This window comes from Podarcis pityusensis (assembly GCF_964106645.2).
Source record: "Podarcis pityusensis genome assembly, chromosome: 2".
NCBI lineage: Eukaryota > Metazoa > Chordata > Lepidosauria > Squamata > Lacertidae > Podarcis > Podarcis pityusensis.
This window is the reverse complement of record NC_138029.1, coordinates 74783849-74807283: the sequence shown is the minus strand read 5'-3', so window position 1 is coordinate 74807283 and position 23435 is coordinate 74783849. Positions and strand designations below refer to the sequence as shown.

Sequence of the window (23435 nt, the reverse complement as noted above, 5' to 3'; positions counted from 1 at the left end):
ATGTGATTCTGTGGGGACAGGATCTACAGATGTATGGACCAGGACAGTGCTTTTTTATACATCTAAGGGTTGAGTCAGTGTGTTTTTATTAATTAAATGTGATGGAAGGCAACTGTGAATGGGGGTTGAGTTTAAGGAGCTACAGGGGCCAGGAAGGGATGAGAGGTGTTGCTACCCCAGAGCACAGCAGCAAGCAGGTCAGAGGTCCTGCTGGTAGTGCAGGGGATGCTGGGGAGGCAGCTTGGGGAGATGGAATGTTAATGCATTTGGTGGTGAGCAGAAGCAGTGCTTTGGTTGTGGTGGGCATTGCTGGCACTGTTTTGAATGCCCCCGAAGTCTTTCATTAGCCCAGGGAAGGGGAAATCCCAGGAGCTTCCTGAAACAGGAGCTTATTGATAAAGAAGCATGTTTGTCCAGTTGTTTTCCCAAAATGTGAGCACTATCGTAAGAGGTACATAGAACAAAAGTTCATGAGGGATATCTCCATGAGCTGGTACTTTAAAAATGCTCAAAATGCAGTTTCTGGAAAGACTGGTCTCAACTTTTTGGAACTCAAAGTCAAGCCACATTTCCCTGCTTTCAAGCATTCTTTGACTTGAGCACATGTTTTTAGTGTTGTGACACCAGTTTTCTGTAATTCTCTTCCCTTCGAAGTGAAGCAATTGCCAACATTGTTATGTCTTTGACATTTGTCAGAAACTTTCTTTTCATTTTAAGAAGTCTTTCATTCTTGCCGGTTTTCAGGCTTCAATACTGCTTTATGATCTGTGCTATATTTTACGTTCCTCTTGTGCACACCACTCAGCTATTCTCTGAATGTAGAATGGTTTATAAATTATGAAAGTAAGTAAATAAATAAGTCTAGCACCTGTGGTACAAGCTGTTTTGAGCTTCCTTCCTTTTCTTCCTTTGCGTAACCAAATTATTTGACCCTAAATTAGTCCAGTCATCCTAAGCAGTCTTCAATAAGCAGTCCAGCCCACTTCTCCAAAGGCTTAGTAAAAAGGATAGCAGACTCCTAACCTGTTGAGATGATTCTGCAGTAAGAAACAGAGAAAAGAGGCCCCTACTTCAGCACTGCTGAGCTGGTGGTGCTTTAACAGTATTAAGATGCCAATGCTACTGGAGCTGAAGCTTCAGGGTGTGAAAATCCCAGTAATTCCCCTCCGCTTCAGCACATTATCTAGCCACAGTGAGCCCAGCAGCTGTTGGATCACTCCTTGTAACTACAGCTTAATAAGGTCAACTGCCTTAATTTCTGTCTGGCGAGGACTTACAATGCAATCCAGGAGCAGGCTTTGTTTGAAAGCACACTGGCAGGGTGGAAGAAATACAAAGTACCGCACCACTTACGGATGGCTGCTATAAAAGGTAGCAGAGAGAGTGAATTCCTTCCCACGTGAGGAGGATTGTTTTCATCTACCGCTATTTAAGTTAGCTAGAAACTTGCACCAAGGTACAGGTACGTGGCTATGCTTGTATGCAAATCAATTTAACCTTAACTCACTGTCGCTTCTTCTTGGGGGTGGGTGAAACAGTCACTGAGAAATTATCATTCTGCCTTCTCCCCAATGGCCCTCTAGTCACATTTGCTTTCTTGGACCTCCGTTTTTAAACTCTAGAGGATGTTAATCCAGGCCACGGCTTGTACATTTTTCCTGTGTGCCAAGGTTACGGTGCCAGCAATCAGGAGAGCACAACTGACATCGCACTGATGGTCACAGGAGCCGGTGTGTGACAAGTACAGCTCCTCTACGAGCCTCACACCCCAGTGCTTCTGGTAAGTAAACCTGCTGGCCTTTCTGATTTTGCTTATTATTTTGCCTCACCGTGTGAGACACGGTAGACCTCAGCCTGCCACCTGACGTGAAGGAAAGGCGCAGAGGTGTCTATGATTAAACTTTCCAAGCTGGAAACCGCATCATCTGTAGAGTACCAATTCTGGGTCTATTTTTAGTAGAGCATAAAACAGCCCCAATGGGCCACTTTGCTCTGCGTTGGCTGCCCGTAGCCAAAGCTGGCTGTTCAACACGCAGCAGAAGAGTGGCACCATCAGGGCAGGACTTTGGGGCAGCTGTCCAGGACCCCCCACCCAGGAGGAATTAAATGAGCCATAGAGCATTTTGTCCATTAGGGCAAAAGGAACAGTGTCCCACCACCCTCAGTCTGCCCTCAGCCGGCACCCACCTGCCAACCTTCTTACTTACAGCCAGTCTCAGGGATTGGCTCTTCATGTCAGCTTTCTGCTCGTTAGTCTCAGTGTTACCCTGACAGAACTCAGAAGGGAGCAGGATGGGCTTCCCTGCCTTTTGCCCCCCGCCCAGTTCCAAATATCACTAGCTGTCACTGGCAGGAGGGTCCCCAAGTGCAGCAAGACTGGCTTAACACATTCTGAGAAATGAAGTAAGATGTATTAAAATACCTCACCCATTCTCCACACCTACATCACGAAGACCATTCAGTCCAGCACCTAAGATTACCCAGCTGCACCACTGCAGCAGAATAAGGTGCTAAATAAGGAGATGGTAGTATGTTGAAGTGGTTGAATGGGCTGTACCACTTTCAATTACATATTATTACACAGGAGAGCGTTAAAAATGATAAACACGGCACCACAATGCAACCCCTTGCAGGCAGAAAATTACATTTAAGTGCAAAATTGTCTATTTTGCTATTTTCTATTGGTGTGGAGGCTTTTTTAAAACTTATGAATGCACCCCAAAATTTCATCCTCTGCTCTCAGTTTGAAGTGCTGCAGTTCGTTTCAACCCCTCAGCATGTTAGAACATCTTATTCAACACCTAAATAAGCAAAGCATTAGGATCAAGCATCAAAGCAGATCACTATGCACCCCAGTAGATGAGGCTCCTCCATAGATAAGGCTGCCAGCTTCAAACCCAAGGGGTGGGCAGCTCAGCCAGGAGACCCATTTTGAGTCTCCTGATGCCCATCTCTCTCCAGTAGCAGAGACAGAGGAAAGGAAACAGAGAGCTTGTGTGGTGTAGTGGTTAGAGGGTTGAACTGGGACCTAGGGGAGCACGGCACAAGTGCCCGCTTGGCCATGAAGCTGACTGGCTGAAATTGGGCCAGTCACCATCTCTCAGTCTAGCCAACCTCACAGTGTCATTGTGAAGGGTAATACGGAAAAGGGGAGAACCACATATGTCACCTTGAACTCCTTGAAGGAAAAAGGTGGGGTGGAAATGCAATAATAAACAAAACAATTAAAAACAAAACTTTGTTGTGCATTTCTGGTTTCAAATGAAGGCATAAGAAGGGACCCTGGCATATGTCCCAGTCACATCATAGCTATCCCAGTCACATCATAGTTGCTCCGTTCATCTCCTCAGCCTTTCCCATCCTGCATCTTCCATGGTGACTACAGTAGACCATTCCAGAGCTGCCATGGAGGGGAAGACTGAATGAGATATAAATAGAACAGAAACAGCTTTCTTGAATTAAACATTTGCTGAACACCCCATGACCTTTCCCTTGTTAATGGCATGATGGGGCAGTCAGGCATGTCCTGGCAATCCATGCAGAATTGTTGGCCTATTGCATTTCATAAATATGGCGAAGCATAATGCTTAAGGACCAGGAGACCTGATCAGATGAACTCAAACAGCCAATACAGCAGCAAAATGGGAAGGGTGAGATACATGCAAAGTGGGTTGAAATCATGCAAGTTCAGGCCTGTGGGGAGCTCAGAGGAGGCTGAAAGACTTAATAACTGAGTACGGATATTATTTCTCTCCTCATTGCAGGGAGCCCTGGTTTTGCTCCTGATTAGGCTCACAGCAATGGCTTCTGGCTCTGCACTGAGCATCAGTTGCAGCATCAGGGGTAGACTTAAATAACAAGGAACAGAGACTGCATCTGGTCCATGTTGACAGAGCTACCTCTGCTTTTAGCATTGTGGGGAGGATAATAAACAGCCCATCAACAATGCATCTTGCCTTCATATCTCACTTAGCAAGATGGGACTCACACAACACCATGAGGTAGCTGAATGGACCAGGATAATTACTTCAGCAGAAGATTCTCATTGGCTTGGCAAGGTGACAAGGGAAAATGAGTAAAAGGGGGAGTCAGTACTTTGGTCTCTGGGGCTCAATCAGGTCATGGAAGGATCTCCAAGTTTAGGGGAATCACGTGTCCAGCAAAGTTATGGAAGGATTCTGTTCAGACCTAATGACTCTCCCTTGGAAACGTGTGAGCTTCAAATTGCCACATCATTTCCGTATTTAATTTGCATGTAAGTAATTTAATCTGCATGGGATTTGAATGCATGTATTGGATGCCAAGTCAAGGCTGATGGAGTTTTTGCACTTCTCATGGGGTTGCACAGGTGGAGCGAGATATCAATGATTCTACAGACTGGGCAGCATTTCAATGTAAGGAAGCACGTTCCTGGAAGCATGACCTACCCCCATCTCCCTAGGGCCTCAATCCAGCCAGTTGGGTTGACCAGAAGATTTGTAGTCCCTTTCAGGTTGAGATTAAAATTGTGATGCAGCTCCTCAAAATCATGAGATGATTGAAATCAAGACATCTGGGAAAGAAATAGGGGTTGTCCTTCTTTTGCATCCAGATTCCAGAGGCTTCATGAACACTCTTTCATCCCTGTTTGAATGGAGTTTATTTGTGCAGGAAACTGGTATATAGATTTAACCAAAAAAAGAAATTGCACTGAAATAAATCATGTTATTGGAACCACATGACTCCATTTGTGTAACCTCTTCACAGGCTGCTGGTTTGCTTTCAGAACAATTCAATGTGCTGGTTGAATTACCTTTAAGGTCCCAAATGGCTGAGGGCCAGCACCTATCATGTGAACTTGCCCACTGTCTGAAATCCATGGGGGAAATTGTACCATTTGATGGGAATATGCGATGACAGAGTCTTCTCTGTTGCTGTGCCCAGGCCTTGGTCATCTTTGGTTCCCTCTTAGATGATGCCCCATTTCAGGGGGAATATTTTCTGTTTGTGGCAGACTTTTGGTCTTCCTCCACCCCACCCCCACCGCTCCTTTAGTATCACCTGCTTTTAGATTCTCTGTTGCTTTGTATTTCTTATTTTTGTTTTCATTTATATGCATGTGTTTTTATTGTTTGGGACCATTACCTGACAACAGTGGAGAGTACTAAGTACTTGAGAGCAGACACAATAGGACAAAACAGATGAATGTCTAGGAGTGGAGGCATCAAGTTGCATATTTTATGGATATTTTGCACTGAAACTTGGGGAGAAAAAAAGACTTTGGTTATTTTAAAACTTAATGTATCTTAACTGAGTGCAGAAATGTTGGTACCATTCCCATAAGAAAGCTTCCCTGTTCCCAAGAGCAGAAAAACAGGCATCTAAAATTTCAAGTAATGCAGAAGTACCTATGGACTGATCCAGTCTGTCCCTTTGAAATATACTTGGAGTCGAGAGTGGATTTCATGCTCTTTATTCAGCTTATAGCGGTGAGGAGGAATGAAATTTCCCCCAAAATATCTGCTTTATATACATTATTTACACAATGGGCTGCACGTGATTGGCTAATTCTGGGATTCTCCTGTAGGCCAATCAGGTTGTGGATTCACTTCCACCTGGAGCTGGATTGGGTGGCTCCTGCAGACCAATCATACTGCTGCATTCTGAATCCTATTGTTCTAGGACCAATCAGACTGCTGCATTCTGAATCCTATTGTTCTAGGACCAATCAGACAGCTGCATTTTGGATCCTATTCAACTCAGTACATAACACCCTTGAAAGTGGTAATTACATGTGTGCGTATGAAAGATTGTGCGAGAGCTGGACTAGGATCTGGAAGACGCAGGGGCAGCTGGTTCCGTTTTGCCGCCTGAGATGGAGTGAAAAGGTGCCACACCACCACAGCCTCACTTGTTGGGTTTTTGCAGTGGTGGCTTCCAGCAAGATCACACAGAACTCTCACGAGATCTTGTTGGAAGCCACCACAGCTGCTACTTGACCCTCGCAGCAAAGTTCACTTGGGTAACTTTAGGCCTTGGGCCATCCACCAACTCTCAGCCTAAACTGGATAACTGTGAGGATAATATGAAGAAGGCAAGAGCCATCTGGGCTACCTTGAGCTTCTTGGAGGAGAGATAGCATCTAAATGCAATGAATAAGCAAAGACTAGGGGCCAATGAAGTGTGTGTGTGTGTGTGTGTGTGTGTGTGTGTGTGTGTGTCTGTTAGAGAAAGGATGTTCTAATCATGAGAAGAGGATGTGGTAAGGAACCGGATTGTCCCTCTTCATTAGTAAGTTGAGTAGATGGAGGAGGAGGAGGAGGAGGAGGAGGAGGAGGAAGAAGAAGAAGAAGAAGAAGAAGAAGAAGAAGAAGAAGAAGAAGAAGAAGAAGAGATAAATAGCTGCATTCATTTGAATGTTTTTATTGATATGTGCCTAAGTTCCCAGGGGATTAACAAGCAATAGGCACTATAATACTGGCACTAACAAGATTTAGTTGATTAACCATCTGCCTTGTTGTAAACAATTGATTACACTTAAATAAATTTGCCTATCTCTAAGGACTAAAAACAGGCACCTTTCCCATGATGTTGAAGGCAGAGTGCGAGAACTAGCAGCCTAGCAGGAAAAATATTTTTAAAATATGCCATTCCAATTCTCTTTTACTTAACCTGTCCAAGCTAGGACAACTGCAAAAACACTCATTAGTTTTATTAAGGGATTAAGGTACCTATCAAATCAATCCATGCTTGCAGTCCAGGATGTTAGTCTTCTAACTACCGCAGTTTGGCTAAGCACAGAATACTTCACAGAATGGAGACTGAGAGGCAGTCATCTTTATTTTGGGCTGTTACAGCATTTGAGATGTTCCTCCCAGCCCGTTATTTGTTTTAACACAAATGGAATGTTGGTTGGTCAGTTCATCTACCCTGAAAGCCTGATGTAGGAGAGCTAGAGAAGGATGTGTTACTGAGTTTCAAATGGCTTAGATCAGGGAATAGGGCAGTCACCAGGCTAGAGAGAGAGAAAATATGTGATTGGATGCTGTTCCTGAGATACTGCAAACATGATGTTGAGGGAGATTCCAAAGCAGGTGAAATGGGGACTTCCGGGGTGGCGCCATCAGTAATAGCGGACTCCCTCTGATCCGCAGGGACTGGCTCCGCGGAAAACGGGTCTTTTCCGCTACGGCGAAGCGGGGACCCTTTGAAAAATCACAGGCGGATGAAGCCTGTGACCATGGGACTCGGCGGGCACCTTTTGCGCCCCCCCCAACTCGTAAAGGAACCCAGTTACGGGCTCCGGAGCGAAGAGGGGCAAGTGGCGCGGTGCTGAGAGTCAACTGCTTCTTCCGTGGAGCGAAGCCGCATAGCCGTTGCCGGAGAGCGCTGCCTTTTTCCTGGGACAATTTGGCTTTTAAAACAACTACTCGTGAGTAGCTCAATTTCGAACAATTGGACTTTAAATAATGACCTGCGAGTAGAAAGGAAAATTGGACTAAGAAATTCTTCTCAATTTGGCACTGAAACGGGAAGGTCTAAACAGGAAGTCAGCCTTCCGTTTCTTGTAGATAGATTAAAGCAAAGACATGGCAAACTAGAGTTCTGAAAATCGTTTGTAAAGGATTAACTTTCATCATTTAAAATCGTTGAACCCCCTTCGGAAGCAGGAGAAGAGGGGGAATTTTTTCCGGACTGGTTAAACCTGCAGAAGAGAGTGTAAAGAAAAGTAATTTTCCACCGTCTCGGACCTGGGAGCGGGGTGTCAGGACTGACATTCTTTGGGAAGTTCATTGACCATAGACAAACGTCTTTGACAGACAGTTAAAAGAAGAGAAACATAGCGATTCCATCATTCTCCTTCGCATTTTAAAGGAACAAATATTGACAAAATATCTGAAAAAAGGAAACTTTGTTGCTAGATCTACTCTTAAAAGAAAAGATCAAATAGAAGTTCTTCCCCTAGAGGGAGCCTGTGAAGCTGTTACTAAATCCAAATCGGGGAGCTCTGCAGCTGCAACAGATTACAATCGTGGGAACAGACTTCTGACCTTGTATAACAATGTATTCAGAAGCTCTGGTGCGTGCTTTCTGCAAAACAAGTGCCCTATTGGAACAGTTACATGAGAAGACGGACTTGATGACTGTTGCGATCAGAAATTTTGGACAGTTAGTGGGTAACTATATAGAACCCACCCAGGAATTAAATCAGGAGTGTGCTCTGACAGATCAGATGAGGGAAGAGGATGTTGTGTTGCTGGACCTTGGGTGCCAGAGATGGAGGGAGCTGTGGCCCAGCAGGAACACGAGTTGTTGGATTTGACAAATGAACTTGGAAAAAGCCAGGCTTGGAGAGATAGAGTTTTGTCTGGTTTGGAAATGGGGGGTTGGATAGACCCCCCTATGCAGGGATGTTTTGACTTTCCAAGTCTGGCAATGGGCCATGAGATGTTTGGGGTTCTGGGGGCTCTTAATTCTGGAGGGATTTTGAAACATGTTTTTAAATACCACATGGAGTTTAGTGTGGACTATGGAAAAGGGGCTGATTTGTCGAGAAGGGTCAAAAACACTGTCAAGATGGAGTTTCCACGAGTGAAAGGAGCAGGAGACAAAGTAAAGTACAGGTATAAATATGAAGAAGAGCTGTGGAAGGGACATGGAAGAGACTTAAGGGCCTCGGACATAAGATTACCAGGTTAATGAACTAGATTGATGGAATAGAAAGGACTGACAAAACCCGGGACCAGGAGGAAGAGACGCTGGATGAAGATTGGAAATTTTTTTTTATTAGGATTGTTTTATAAAATTGATGAATGTTAGAAAAATGTTGGAACGAAATCATTTGGTTTTAGCAAAAATGTTAAAAGAATTATGTAAGAATATGTTATGGTTATGAGAAACTGGTATAAATAAGATCTAAGTTTTAAGTTTTAGGGTCTTTTATAGTAAGATAAGGTTAAAGTTGATTAAGGTAATTTAATGACAGAATATTATGAAAAATGGAAAGGATTTGCTGTGATAATAACTAGGATACAAAAAAGGGAGGAGTGAGGAGGTCGATGAAATAAGGCAATGACAGTTAAGGATTTTGGAATATTGGATTTGTTTTTTGATTGTCTTGTGTTACGTGTTTTGTTGTTACTTTTTGATTTTGATTTTTATCAATTTGTATTGCTTGATTGTGGTTTGTTTTTCCTTTGTTCTTTCTCTTTCTCTTTCTTTTTGTTTTTCTTGTAATTTTAAAATTCTTAATAAATATCATTTTAAAAAAAACAACAAAGCAGGTGAAATGAGGCCTGTGCCAAAAATCTTGAAAATTTATTACTTCTTTAGATCATTTATATACTGTCATTTGCACAAGCCACAGAAAAGTTTATGATAGGCAAATAGATTTTAAAGCCTATAAAACCACACAATACATATTACAAATCACAATACATATTACTAGTAGCAGCTGCAACCAGCCATCTCCTTCATCAAATGCCTGCCAAAAAAGATGAGTCTTAACTAGCTGCCTAAAATGGTAAGCAGATGGAGCCAGATGCAGGTCAGTGGAGGTGGGGCGTTCCACATAGGTGGAGCCATCACTGAAAAAGCCCTTTCCTAGCCCCCTGTCCTCATGAGAAGAGAAGACTCCCTGGAAAAGACCCTTATGTTGGGAAAGATGGAGGGCACAAGGAGAAGGGGACGACAGAGGACGAGATGGTTGGACAGTGTTCTCGAAGCTACCAGCATGAGCTTGACCAAACTATGGGAGGCAGTGGAAGACAGGAGTGCCTGGTGTGCTCTGGTCCATGGGGGGTCAACATTTTGAATTCGTTCCTGTTGTAGGTTGCTCTGAGATTATCCCTGTGATGGGTTTATAATTAAATAAAGTCAGAAAATGTCAATTTCATAATTGTGTAACTATTATGAAAAGAAGCATCATAATATCAAATGACTACTATGACCAGAAAAGATTTTATGCACATGTCCTAATAAACCACCTCAATAAAGCGCAGAAGTTCACCAAACATTTGCCTAGATCAAATGGCCTGTGGAACAAAACAAACAAAAGCCTGTGGAACAATTAGAGCTGGGAATTCCATAGAACTGGGGCCACTACTGAGAAAGCCCTGCTGCATCTATCTGCCTTTGGGCTACAAGCTGATTTTAATAGTTGGACAGCCTCTTCTGGGGAAGAAATGTTGCCTCAGAACTGGCAGAGCTATCTGGATCAAAACCAGCATTCTGTAATGGGTTCAGAAGCCAACTGGCACCCAGTGTTGTTGACAAAAGCTTGACTGAATGTGTTCTCTTTCTCCTACTGTTGTTAACAATCAGGCTGCTTCTGAACTGTTTCAAGGACAGCCTCATAAGAAGTGTATTGCAGTAAATTATCCTTAAGGCTACATAGGCAGAAATAATGGGTGTCAGGACCTAGATCTCAGAAAGACCCTGATCTGCAAATAACAGAACTGTCAGAACTGTGAGCCGTGGCTGTTAGTCACTGACAAGCCTGGAAATCTGCCCTGCCAGAGGTAGGGACATTCTGGTTCTAGTGGACAGTGCCTTCTTTCCTACAGACCATCTGGATTTCCCACCATCATTTCCATCTTGTTTAGATTCAGGCACAACATGTTCACTCTCATCCACACAGCTTGTTCAAGTGTATGAAGGGTTTTTAAAAATAATTACTTAATACTTAATACTTAACATAATACTTATATTCTTGCTTTGCTAGGCATGCTTTGATGTCAATGAATGGTTGGGTTCTTATTGGTGAATGAAGAAGAAATGCTGCTTTCTCGCTTATAATCAGTTTGCCTTGGCCTTATACAACTAGCAAGGAATAGGGGCCAGAGTCTATGCTGCCTTACACCTCAACCTAATCTGCCAGTTCCAAACAGAGGGAGGTAGTAGCACAGTGCATACGTAGAATCAAGGCAAGCCCTGACCACTTGCCATTAACCACTTTTTAAAAAATACACTGCCAAATCCCTTAAGATTTGCCTTCTAGCCCTTCTAAACTGTTTAAACATTTGCTGTATTCACAGGGAAAGAATGAATTGTATTCAAAGCAGCACTGCAAGGATCCTTGTGCAACGAAACCTTCTTACAACAATTATGTGACCATCTCAAGGAGGTAGAGAAGATAGACTGAGGAGTGATTTGACTTCTGACCCCCCTGGTCCCAGCCAAGCACTGTGTCTGCCTTTAATGTCAGGAGGTAGACAACCTTGATTTCATTCTGGTGGCAAGGAGGCAGAACCCAGGAGGCAAGGGGGGTGGCATAGAGGGAGAGGGAGAAGAGGGTGGTAGAAATTGTATCAATGTGTTGAACTAAGTGAGAGACTCGGGAAACTAGATAGAGGAGACAGTCACGGAGAAAGGACATGGTTTGAGGGACCTCCCCCCCCCCCCCACAAAGTGATGCAGTACATAGAGCAAGGAGTTAAAGCATGAGAAGGCACATTTAGTCTGCAGAAATAAAGCCTTCATTTTTAACAAAACTCTGGACTTTTCATTAACAGCAAACACTGTTAGAAACATGGTGGCAGGTGTTTAACAACAGGGCCCCCTGTGGAGCAAGAAAAAAGAGGGGGGGAGTGCCCCTCCCACTTTTGATCTTGCCCTGCCTGCCACTAGCTCTAACTCCTGCCCCCAGCCAGCATGTGATGCTACACAGGAAAAAAAACCTTTCCCAGCTTTGCTTTATATCCACCCACTCTTTGAGGGAGTCTTCATGGATGCTGGTCTCACACCATTTTGAAGACAGCTTTTAAAACCGGACCTCAATTTTTTTTAAAAAAAAATTACAATGTGAATTTCTCCTATGTTAACAATCCAAATACAAAGGAGAAGGCAGGAATTCAAATGTTGAAACTTAATCAAATTTTAATTGCCATTCAGCAAAATGTGCATAGAAGAGATTCAGAACTCAGCCGCAGTACCTGGCTCCTCCTGGTGAAGTAGTGGTTATCTTTATCTTGTTACACCTGACAGATGGGTTGTATCCTGTTATATTTGTATCCCTTGAATGGAAACGTGTTGATGATATTTGAACACATTTGTTTATGTGCAAATATATGTATATATGCATCGATACAGATATGGCTATTTAGATATGGATATAATCAACAGCAGTAAATCCACCCACAGAATGTAAACAACTACCAGATATCATCGAAGCACAATTTGACAACAAGCTACAAGCATGGAAAGTTTCCTTGCAGTGCACCCAGTTAGAACAGAAGTTCTGAAACCGTGATCCATGTGGACTGGGGGTGGTCTGCTAGCTCCATTTAGGTGGTCCAATAAAAGGTTGTGGAAAAGTTGAGAAAATTTGTACTTGGCCCTGCATTTGATTCCCCACCACCACCACCAACAGGAGAGATTGGCTCCATTTTTATTAAGGCTGGATTAACCAACATGCTAACATTAACCTGTGATGTTCATAATATGATGCTGGGGCTGATTCTGGGAGTTTCTGCAAAATATATGTTCTTTCATCGAGCTCTGACTGCTCTCCAAATGTTTAAAGCTACAAATCTCCACCTCTCCTTCAGCAACCGAGACAACACAGCCAGCCAAGCAGCCAGTCCATGAGAAGGATATAGTTGTTTTGTTATATAGGATCAACAAATATATATTCAGCAACTAAACATTAAAGTTTTCAAGGAAGCATGCAGGTTGCAAAACTTGAACCCTGGTCTCGATACAAATATTCATTCCGCAGGCAAGAAATATGCTCACAGAGGCAAACTACATGTTACACAGAAAACTGAAAAAGCATAGCAAAACTGACAGTTTCTTCTCCTAGGCAAAGCAGCTTCAGAAAGGGATGTTGTGAAGTGGCACAGTGCAGGGTGTGCTTAATTCATCCCATGCCAGGTGTATTTTCTCCATTTCAACTTCCCCAATTGCCTCTCCACTTACAGGATTCCGGACATGTATCTGCAAATTTATGAGATTGCACGCATCTGGAAACTGGCTGCAGAGTTGCAGAAGGCAGGTATCTGGCAGGAAAGAGTTAAGTGCATGACCAGGAAAGAGTTAAGTGCTTCTCTCCTACAGACTGTGCTTGCAAACCTCCTTTCTATAGAAGCAGCAGCTATTTAGGTTTCTATTTCCTACATTCTCATGTAACAAGTAGCTTGTTTCACAGAGACAGAATCAATCGGCTCTTAGATTGGAACCAATGCTTTCTCCATAATCTATTAGGACACCAAAGCAAATATTCTGGAGATAGCTCCTGTTTCACTTCCTCATAAGTGTTGCTGGGAACAAGGCACCCATTGGGTATCCTACCCTTTTGCAATGGATTGTGATAGTCAACAATCACGTCTCAGAAAATGTTACAATAAATTAGAAGGGAAGCCCTTTGGTATCCAGTAGTCACTGATCCAAAACTGACCCTTGTTGGCCTGCTGTCTGTAGTTCTAGGAAATGTTCACTGCCCTGTGGAGGTCGTGCAGCAACATATCCTCTTAGTGGGGATTAAGTGCTAGAGTAAAAGGTAAAGGTAAAGGACCCCTGGATGGTTAAGTCCAGTCAAAGGCGACTATGGGGTTGTGGTGCTCATCTCGCTTTCAGGCCGAGGGAGCCGGTGTTTGTTGACAGACAGCTTTCTGGGTCATGTGGCCAGCATGACTAAACCGCTTCTGGTGCAATGGAACACCATGACAGAAACCAGAGCTCACGGAGACACCGTTTACCTTCCTGTCACAGCAGTACCTATTTATCTACTTGCACTTTGACATGCTTTCGAACTGCTAGGTTGGCAGGAGCTGGGACAGAGCAATGGGGGCTCACTCTGTTGCGGGGATTCGAACCACCAACCTTCTGATCAGCAAGCCCAAGAGACTCAGTGGTTTAGACCACAGTGCCACCCCCAGCCTGATGCCCTGCAGATGTTTTGGACTACCCTTCCTTCCCATCAGACCCAATCATCATGGCCAAGGAACAGAGATGACAGAAGTTGTGTAGCTAAAAATATATGGGAAGCACCAGTTTAGCGAAGGCTGCTCTGGAGCGCAGAAAGTTTGTTCCAATCTGACAGAACAAAAAAGATGGTTTCTTCAAGACCCAGTGATAAAAATTTGACCTCTCGGTCTCCTTCTAGTCAAACATTTGTATAATGTCACATTTTAATATCTATTCCTGGAAGAACAACTGTCACAAAGACTTCCAGAGGTTGCAAACAGATTATAAACACTCCACTTCACTGTCCCACTGATAGGCAAGGAAGGATCGCTGCGGCAATTTTACACTAAGAGAAAGCTGTAATTGGATCAGACCAATGGAATATTTAGCCCAGCTTTCCATTTTTTAATAAAGACTACTTCTGCCTGATTTAAATAAAATGTCTAACAGAATGAAGTACTGCCAGAGACATCCATTTACTATCAATCATTTGGAGCCTCCAGCATTTCTGTGCTTAGAAATCCATTCAGCAAGACGGCAGAGATGCCTTGGCCACCTTAATTAAAAGTCTTTGTCAATACGCCTCTCTTTTATGAACTTGCCTTGTTGTTGTTGTTGCTGTTGTTGTTTTAAATCCACTTGCACATAAGAATATACGAAGAGTCCTGCTGGACAAGACTAATGATTCTGTTCCTCACAGGGGCCAATCAGGCGCCTCTGGGAAGCTCATAGGGAGGGCAGGAAGGCTGTTGCCCTCCCCTGTTGCTTTGCCCTCTCAGCAGCTGGTAAATCACATTCCATTGCAAAAGGATCCCAAGCGACAGTTTTCTCCCTTGGCTGTTACATATGTAAGAACATATTCTATAATAGATATTTCCCTGTTTCATTAGATTTGTCTTGGTAAGGTGGGGCTACCATAATCGATACACAAAACAGGGGATATAGATGGTCCAAGAGTTAATAAAAGGGCTCAGGGATACTGTATTGTCCTCTATTCGTTCCTTCTCTAAAAATGCTAATGCTCTATGTGTTGTTTTGAAGAACCGTAACCTAATGATGCCCTATCCATGCAGTAGCAACAGGGCTCACTTGGCCATTTCTCTATTGCTGAGGCAGAACCAGTCTTCTAGGAAGCAGCGCTGTCCGCCAACCTTCGGATCGACCTGTGGCTAGCTGCTTCCTATGGTTCCAGAAAAGCAGCGGGCATAGCAATCCTAGCCCTCATTGCGCAGCATTGGGGTGCGATGGAGCTCTGTAGCCACCACTATATCTGCAGCCCTGCCACTCACGCTGGCTGACCGAGGGCGGAATGCAATGGGGCAGGCAAACCCCTGCTCCATGTTACACCAGCCTAGATGTCAAGTGATGGCACTTGGGGGGCACTTGGGATCCAGTAGGTTGCGGGCTGATTCAGCCTCTCCCCACAGATTGTTCTGTTTTGGGGGTCTCTGTGTGATACCACTCATGGGGATCCTGTCCATGGTGCTTCCATGCTACTTCCACTCACTTGCATTTGGGGTGGGTGAAATAGGGGACTTCATGCTGAAGAGTGACACTAGCGCCACTCCACTGGCAGAGGCTGGCACAGCCCTTTTGAGCTGAGTGGAGACTGCCACCCCATTTCACCCTTTGGTTTCGCAGATCAGGGTTTGGCTACAGTCACAACTGGTAACTGTTATCAGGATCTCCATGTATGGCGAACTCTGGATTGTACTTTTACTTGTCACCACTTTTAGATCCACTTGTAACATTAATTCCTGCTTAGTTTTTGCAAGACATGTGTTATGAGGGTGTTCAACTCCATTTGGCCCTGCACTGTATATTGACTCAAGCAACAATTATTTTCATTATTTCTCAGTTCCTCTTAGGCCAACAGGTGTACCTCATTTGCCACAAGTGGATATGGCCCTGTTGTTTCCAGTGAAATAAACTGGCAGAGCCTTCCTCCCTAGACCTCACTCCACACACACCAATAAGATTCAAGAAACATTGTTTTATTTTTCAAATGTTATCCTGCCCTCCCTGTATGGTGCCTGAGGCAGCACCCATGGTGTTTTCCCATTTTATCTTCACAAAAATCCTGCTAAGAGACTTGCTCTATGCCACTCCATAAGTGAACCTCATGACCAAGATAGGATTTGAATCCAAGTTATCATCAGTTCAGGTCTCACACTCTATACCATGCACCACACCACTCTCAGAATCATAGAACTATAGGGTTGGAATGGACCCAAAGGATCATCCCCTGAAAAGCAGGAATCACAGCTAACACTCACACACTCAACTTTAATATAAACTTAAGACGTATTCCTGGATCAGGGCCATGCAGTAAGAAATTGCCCCAGTTGGCAATGCTCTTCCCTTAAGGCCGTTTGGATATCTGCCTTCAAAAATCTCTGCCAAGACCCTTCTAAGATCTATAAGTGTCTAGAAGGACATCAGTGGTACATCGTTGTGAGGGCAGGAGCGATGTATCTTTTACATAAGAGCAATGGCAACATGCAAGCTGCCACACAGCGCTTCAATCTCCTGCTTCTCTGCCTTGTTCTCACCCACCCACCAAATATTAGAGTTCTAAGGCTTGGGTTTTGGTGGTGATCTGCATTCAAAAACATGCAAGGAGATTCTGAGGGCAAGAACTAGGCTCCCATGTCTCCTTGCTTAATTGACACCATCAGTCATTTCAATGCATCACCCCAAAAGAGACATTCTGTAGGGGCAGCTTTCTGAGTGGGAGATGCTCTGTCAGTCGTTGTCTGATGGATGGCAGTCCAGGGTGATTTTAAATTCACACAAATTAATTCAGACTGCTTTTCAGAGTAGCTGGTCAAACAGAACATTTGAAAGACACCAGTGGGGAAATGGACATGCTGATCAGACTTTCTATTTTTACAAGTATTCATTGGTTTGTTTTTAAAGGAAGCAATGCAATAAGTTAGACCTTGCTCGTTTATGAAATAGAATCAACTTTTTGGAAAGGTATTTGAGCTTTTTTAAATTCAGTGAATGATAAATAATGCTCTTTGTTTAACATGTCTTACAGCGTGGGATTCATCTGGCTATTTCTTTTGAGCTGAGAGACAAGCTACCTTACATCCTCTCCCTTAGGAGTTCGTTAAATGTTCTAGCACTCTATTCTTTAGCCTGCCTCTGGCTCTAGATTATAAAGGATATCCCTGCCGGGAACCTAGAAAGAAGGAAGGAAGGAAGGAAGGAAGGAAGGAAGGAAGGAAGGAAGGAAATAGAAAGAAAGAACTTTTCCTGCTCTCAATCTTGATTTTACCTAACTTGTTAATTGTTTTGTGACTTTTTTATTTACTGTTAGTATAGAAAAATGAGAAGAAATAGATTTTTAGATTTTTATTTCCAAATCCCTGTGGAGGACATCCACATATGTGGCAAAATGTAACCTGGTAAAAGTATTAAACCAAGAAATATGAACACTTACTTATAAGTTAGAATGAAGTGGCAAGGCATTACAGGTTTGGGACAGTGGAAGCAAACCCGTGTGTTCATGCTTGCCTCCTCCTGTCAACATCTTCTCATTTCTTAAGTTGAAAATGTTTCAATTTTTTAACATACATCTTGAAAAGCTAATCATTTGGGGTATTATCAAACACTTTTATTTTTACCCCCACATTTGTCTTCTAAAGTATCAGTGAATAGCTAGAATCGCAGAAAATCATCAAATAGGGTCACCACTGTGATACAGCTGGTAGTAATGTTAAACACACACACAAAATTCCTTTCCTAGAAGCACCAGTTACAAAACTTAATGTTGTTGTTGCTGTTGCTGCTGTTGTTTGCTACCTGTGAGATCTCAAATAGTGGTTCTCACATCCTGGATCAAGCTCATACAAAGAGCTCTGAAGTGGATTGATATGACTTCCAAATTAAACTTTGAAAGATAATTAATTACCAGAAATGGTTGTGGGCGTTTGGCAGAGAGACAACTAGCTTCCAGTGCAATCTTCTATTAGCTTCTAAATCTGTTGGGAAGAATAGGATTAGATGCCAAGGATATCTATAGGATTAAAAAGCAACGTGTTGGACTAATTCATCCCACCACAACCAAATGCCAGAGACTGGCGGGGGAGGAAAGGAGGACAGACGGGAAACAACAGAAAATATCAGTTTGATGATGCGAGATAAGAGCAAGAAATAGCACTGTAAAGCCTTCAGAACCCTCTCGAAAAAGAAGCACTGTGTAGCAGCATGTTTCAGAAAATGACAAAATAAAGAGGCACGGTTTCGAATTCCACTCATTGTCGGCATTTTTGAATAACAAAGCTTACCTTTGCGAAGCAGAGACACCTGTTAGGTGATGAGGAAGCGTCTCTCTTCTGTGCAAGGTTTCCCAGGCGAGCTGGGCAAAGATGCTCTGACTTTCTTTCTCCTGGCGGACTGGATGCCTGCTCCTTGCTGTAAAGATGCCGCCTCTGTCAAGTGCTGGAGGTGCTGCGCCTCCGAATCCTCTTCTCTTGCATAAGTAGCTGCCCACAGCTCTGGTGTTGAAAGCTCTTGATTTGCTTAGCGTACAAGCGGGTCTCTCGCTCGCCGCGATGCTCACACATTTGATTCACGTTTGAAACTCCTCCAAAGACGCTGATGTCAAGCAGCTTGCCAAGCATTTATTATCTCGGCAGGGAGCTGTCCGAATCCAGGGTGCTGAAATCAAACTCCCCGCGCGGGGGCCAGGAGCACAAAGCCTTCCCCGGAGGGAGCTGTCCAACAACGTGGTGCTAAATTCAAGCTCCCGGGGCAAGGGGGCTTCAGCATGCAATGATTCGCGCAGGAAGCCAGAGAGAGCACACCCTCTGCTTAAATTATTTGCTCCCAGGATACCAAAGCGATGGAGGAAAGGTCTGAACCTTGTAAAGGGCTTTCATTTGTTATGGTACTGATACTTCCTTCTGGTCGTCAGGATCAGTACTGATCCTTAGAAACAATAGGAAGGGGAAGAACGTTGTCCTGTTTGGATTGTGTAGGTGGATCCCAGTACAGAAACCACCATAAAGGGGTCCCCTCCCCAAGGCTATTAAGGGACTGGAGGCAGCAGAGGGTTATCTCAGGATGCCTCTTCACAATCCTCAAGTGGGCGTTAACCTAAAGCCATAAATGCATGTTTGTGACAACATCTGTTAAACGTCCTGAAATTTCTAGCTTCAAGGGTTAAGGGTAAGAATGTAAATTAAGGCAAGTTATAAAAGAAATATTAGGGAGAAGAAATGACAGGCAAGTAGATAAGGCCCAAAGCAGAAAGGCAAAGCCTTGCAGCATTTTTCACATGCAGCTGCCATGACTCCAAGATAGTAGCTGGTGGGATCTATTTTGTTGTTTCTAGAACTCCAATATCCACCAGATGGAACCGAGTGCAAAATACTCAGAGAGAGAGGAAGGCAGGGCACCCAGGAATTCGCTTTTAGTACCAAAATTGAACTCACTGTCCTTTCACACAAAAGTCCATTCTAGGTTCTCTCCAAACTTACTCAATTTCAGCAGATTAATGTGGCATTTGAAAAAGGTGTTGCTATTGTTAAACAGCTGGGAGCCAGAAATCCTTCTTCATCTACTGCAAACCACCCTGAGATCTACCAGATTAACTTCTGACAACCCCTACTGTAAGAAATGCACTTGCCTCTCTGGTGACGTCTCTTTCTAATTCCCATGAATTGGTGGGTAAATATGATGGCTCAGTATTTTAAGAGTTTGTCACCTCTAGTTAAATGCATCTCAACTCTTCAGCATTTGCGTCCTCCCTTGCCTGAGCACCCAAATGATCTGTACCGGGAATCCATAAGAAACATATATTCCTTTAGAAAATATATAATAGATTTTTATATAGAAGAAACTAGCAGCAATTTTTAGCCAGGATGAAAGAGCTTGAAATACCCCCGATTTAATTATGGAGGGGGGGGATCATTCTCTTACGTTTAATCACATCCTACTGGTGGATAAAGCTATGGTTTTAACTTAATTTACTAAGTGAGCAGATCAGCTTGATGGTGTGGAAAGACAAATTATTCTCTTGAATTGCTCCCAGTCTAGGGATAGTTTGTGTTCAGGGCTGACATGTTTTCTCCCTTTCCTCATGTTAATAGCCTCTTTAATCAGCTACTAATTATGTGCAATGGGGAAACAATTCAGTCAACAGGCCATCTTTCCCTTTCCATTTTTTAAAAATCAATTGAATATCTTAAGTTGAGTACATCTACAGGACATGGGCCAAAATGTATTTATAATATATTATTAGTGATGTGCTCTCAGACGTTTAACATACGTGACTTTGAGCTCTAGGCTCCTGCAATACTCCCGTCCTTGAGTTTTTGCCTAGCAGAAGATCTCTTGGGAAAAGGGAGTAAAGCTCCTACATAGAGCTACATATTGTCTCTTGAGGTCCTTATCTGGAATTGGGCACAGATTCATGACTTCTTGCTTTCCTACAGCTGTCATCACCAAGGCTGCTCACACACCATACATTTACAGTCCACACAGCCCAATAATCATGGGAGCTGTAGTTTACCTCTCACAGAGCCAGAATTCTAAATATCCCTGAACTACAGTTCCCAGGATTCTTGAAGGGAGGAAATGTGTTAGAAATGTATGGTGTGTACACAGATAGGTTCAAAATTTTAGGTCATCAGGAGTATATATTTTTGGTACTAAAAGAGAACCAGTGATTTCCAAGCTCAGTTTATGGTACTAGTGCTTACCTATAAACCCTAGGAATTTGATATCCAGGAATTTGAAGGAACTCACCCCACATATACCTACCCAAACTTTGAGATCTTTCTGTTCTCCAAAGCTTTCTAGAGTTTTAAAGAGTTTACTAGCCTATTGTATTTAGCTACTGGTTTATTGCCTTGTGGGATATCTTTGGGAGAGGAAAAGGTTAAGGAGGAAACCCTACACAAATCTAGAATGGAGTCCCTAAGATGGTTGGATGGCATCTTGTAAGCCTCCTTCCAGCAACTCCTGCAGACAAGCTGGTGCCAAACGTATTACAGTCGTACCTTGGAAGTTGAACGGAATCTGTTCCGGAAGCTCCTGCAGCCAATTGGAAGCCACGGAAGTTGGACGTTCAGCTTCCAAAAATAGTTCGCAAACTGGAACAGTCACTTCTGGTTTTGCGGCGTTCGGGAGTCAAAACGTTTGAGAACTAAGCTGTTTGGAAACCAAGGTGCAACTGTACTTTGTTTTCCTTTGGACCACATCAGTGATGCTGAGACCTCCAGCCCAGGCAGCTCAGGACCTCCATGGACACTGTCCAGGTTTGCGCCCCAGAGAGGTCACTCTGGTGCTGCTAATGCAGCAAAACAACATGGAAGGCAGCAGTTACGAGTTACCGGCCTCTGTAGCAATAGCAGGCATTGTGATTCTCCAGCAATTCGACTTCACCTCCGTAAGCACACTCCATTCTTACAGACGGATGCCAGCATTATCACTGTGGCAAACTTAATCTATTGTGATTGTATTTCAGCCTTAATTTTGTAAACCATTCTAGAATCTTCAATGAAAGGCAGTAGAAACTCATAAATAAATACATAGGTTTTACTGCTATATAGTGAATTTTCCTACTGAGCATTCTACTAACCTGCCATCGCTTTGAATCCTGGTTCTCTAATTGTGAGTTCTATGATGATGGTTGTGGAAGATGATAGTGGTTGTGAAATCCTCTAATGTAAACTGGGTGTAGTGTGATCAAGTGGCAATGAAAGGAAGATTCACCTGAACAATATGCTTGAAGAATAAATTTACCCTGTCAACACACTACATTGCCCAGTGGATATTGCAAGTACGAATGTAAATCATTTTAGTGCAAAAATGTGAAATTTTATGAACATTTAGAATTAATTAAAGCACATTTGACTTTCCATTTAAATTCTTCCCGGAATCCCACAAAAGGCTGTTGCTTCTCATTAACTGGTATTTGGTAGCATACTGCAGATGTGGGGAACCTGTGACCAGCCGGGTGCTGTTGGACTACAACTCCTATCATTCATGAACACTGGTCATACTGGCTGGGGCTGATGGGAGTTGGAGTCCAGCAGCATCTGGAGGGTCATGGGTTTCCCCACCTCTGGCACAGTACCTACATATTTAGAGATTCTATATAGCTATCAGGTCTAATAGCCAATGATAGGCTTTTCCTCCCCTTCAAAAGCCATTTAAGCCAGTGGTAAACATTACCATAGGGACACGGGTGGCACTGTGGGTTAAACAACAGAGCCTAGGACTAGCCGATCAGAAGGTCGGCGGTTCAAATCCCCGTGATGGGGTTAGCTCCCGTTGCTCGGTCCCTGCTCCTGCCAACCTAGCAGTTCGAAAGCACATCAAAGTGCAAGTAGATAAATAGGTACCACTCCGGCGGGAAGGTAAACGGCGTTTCCGTGCGCTGCTTTGGTTCTCCAGAAGTGGCTTAGTCATGCTGGCCACATGACCTGGAAGCTGTACGCCGGCTCCCTCGACCAATAAAGCAAGATGAGCGCCACAACCCCAGAGTCAGCCACGACTGGACCTATTGGTCAGGGGTCCCTTTACCTTTACTTTAAACATTACCATATCTTGTGGCAGAAAATTCTATGAATTCATTATCCACTGTTTGGAGCAGCACTTCCTTTTATCTGCATGAATCTATTGCCAATCAATTTCACTGGATGATCTGAATTTGTAGTACAGTGGTACCTCGGGTTAAGAACTTAATTCATTCTGGAGGTCTGTTCTTAACCTGAAACTGTTCTTAACCTGAAGCACCACTTTAGCTAATGGGGCCTCCTGCTGTCGCAGCGCCGCCGGAGCATGATTTCAGTTCTTATCCCGAGGTACACTATATTATGAAAGGGAGATAAATGTATATCTCTCGACTTTCTCCACATCATCTGCAATTTGATAGAACTGTTTTTGCACCTCCTCTTAGACAGCTCCCCTGTCCAAATATTCCAGCCTTTCCTTGAAGGAAAATCACTCTAACCTCCAAATAATGCCCTTTTCTGTACCTTTCTCAGCTCTGTGATGTCCCTTTGACAAGAAAGGACTGTAGCACAATAGGCAAAGGTTCTGATTTCAACTCCTAGCATCTCCTGGTAGGGCTGGGAAATACCCCTGTCAAAAACCATGAAGAGTGTCAGAGAAAGTAGACAGTACTGCTCTAGGTGAACCAATGGCCTGAATTGATATAAGACAGTTTCCTATGTACCCAACGTTACCTTTCTGAGATAGAACTAAGGATTCTTCACAGCATCCTGAATGTGGCTGTGGCATTGATTTATATGGAGGCATTGCAAAACTGGCATCTTTATTTTAAATCGCTTCCTAGAAGTCTCCAGCATTGAATTTACATTTTCCACAACCATTTTTGATTACTATTGATCTATCCATCATTAGTTCAAGACCACTTTTTTGGAGAGCCATAGCCAACTCAGATCCCATCAATGTGTAGTTGCTTACCTCTCTCGCCCTGACCTAGCCACTGTGATCCACGCAACGGTCACCTCCAGACTGGATTATTGTAACTCGCTCTACGTGGGGCTGCCCCTGAGACTGACCCAGAA

General features: G+C 43.5%; 1 protein-coding gene across 1 annotated transcript in view; it reads right to left on the bottom strand.

Annotated features, from left to right (window-relative positions):
• The window catches only part of GRM2 (glutamate metabotropic receptor 2), an 85694-nt gene extending 66676 nt beyond the window's left edge, over window positions 1–19018 (bottom strand). Inside the window, exon 1 of the mRNA XM_080996410.1 lies at window positions 18180–19018. The gene's annotated coding sequence lies outside the window, so the exon portion shown is untranslated. The remainder of the gene's footprint in view (window positions 1–18179) is intronic.
• Window positions 19019–23435: the final 4417 nt, after the last annotated feature.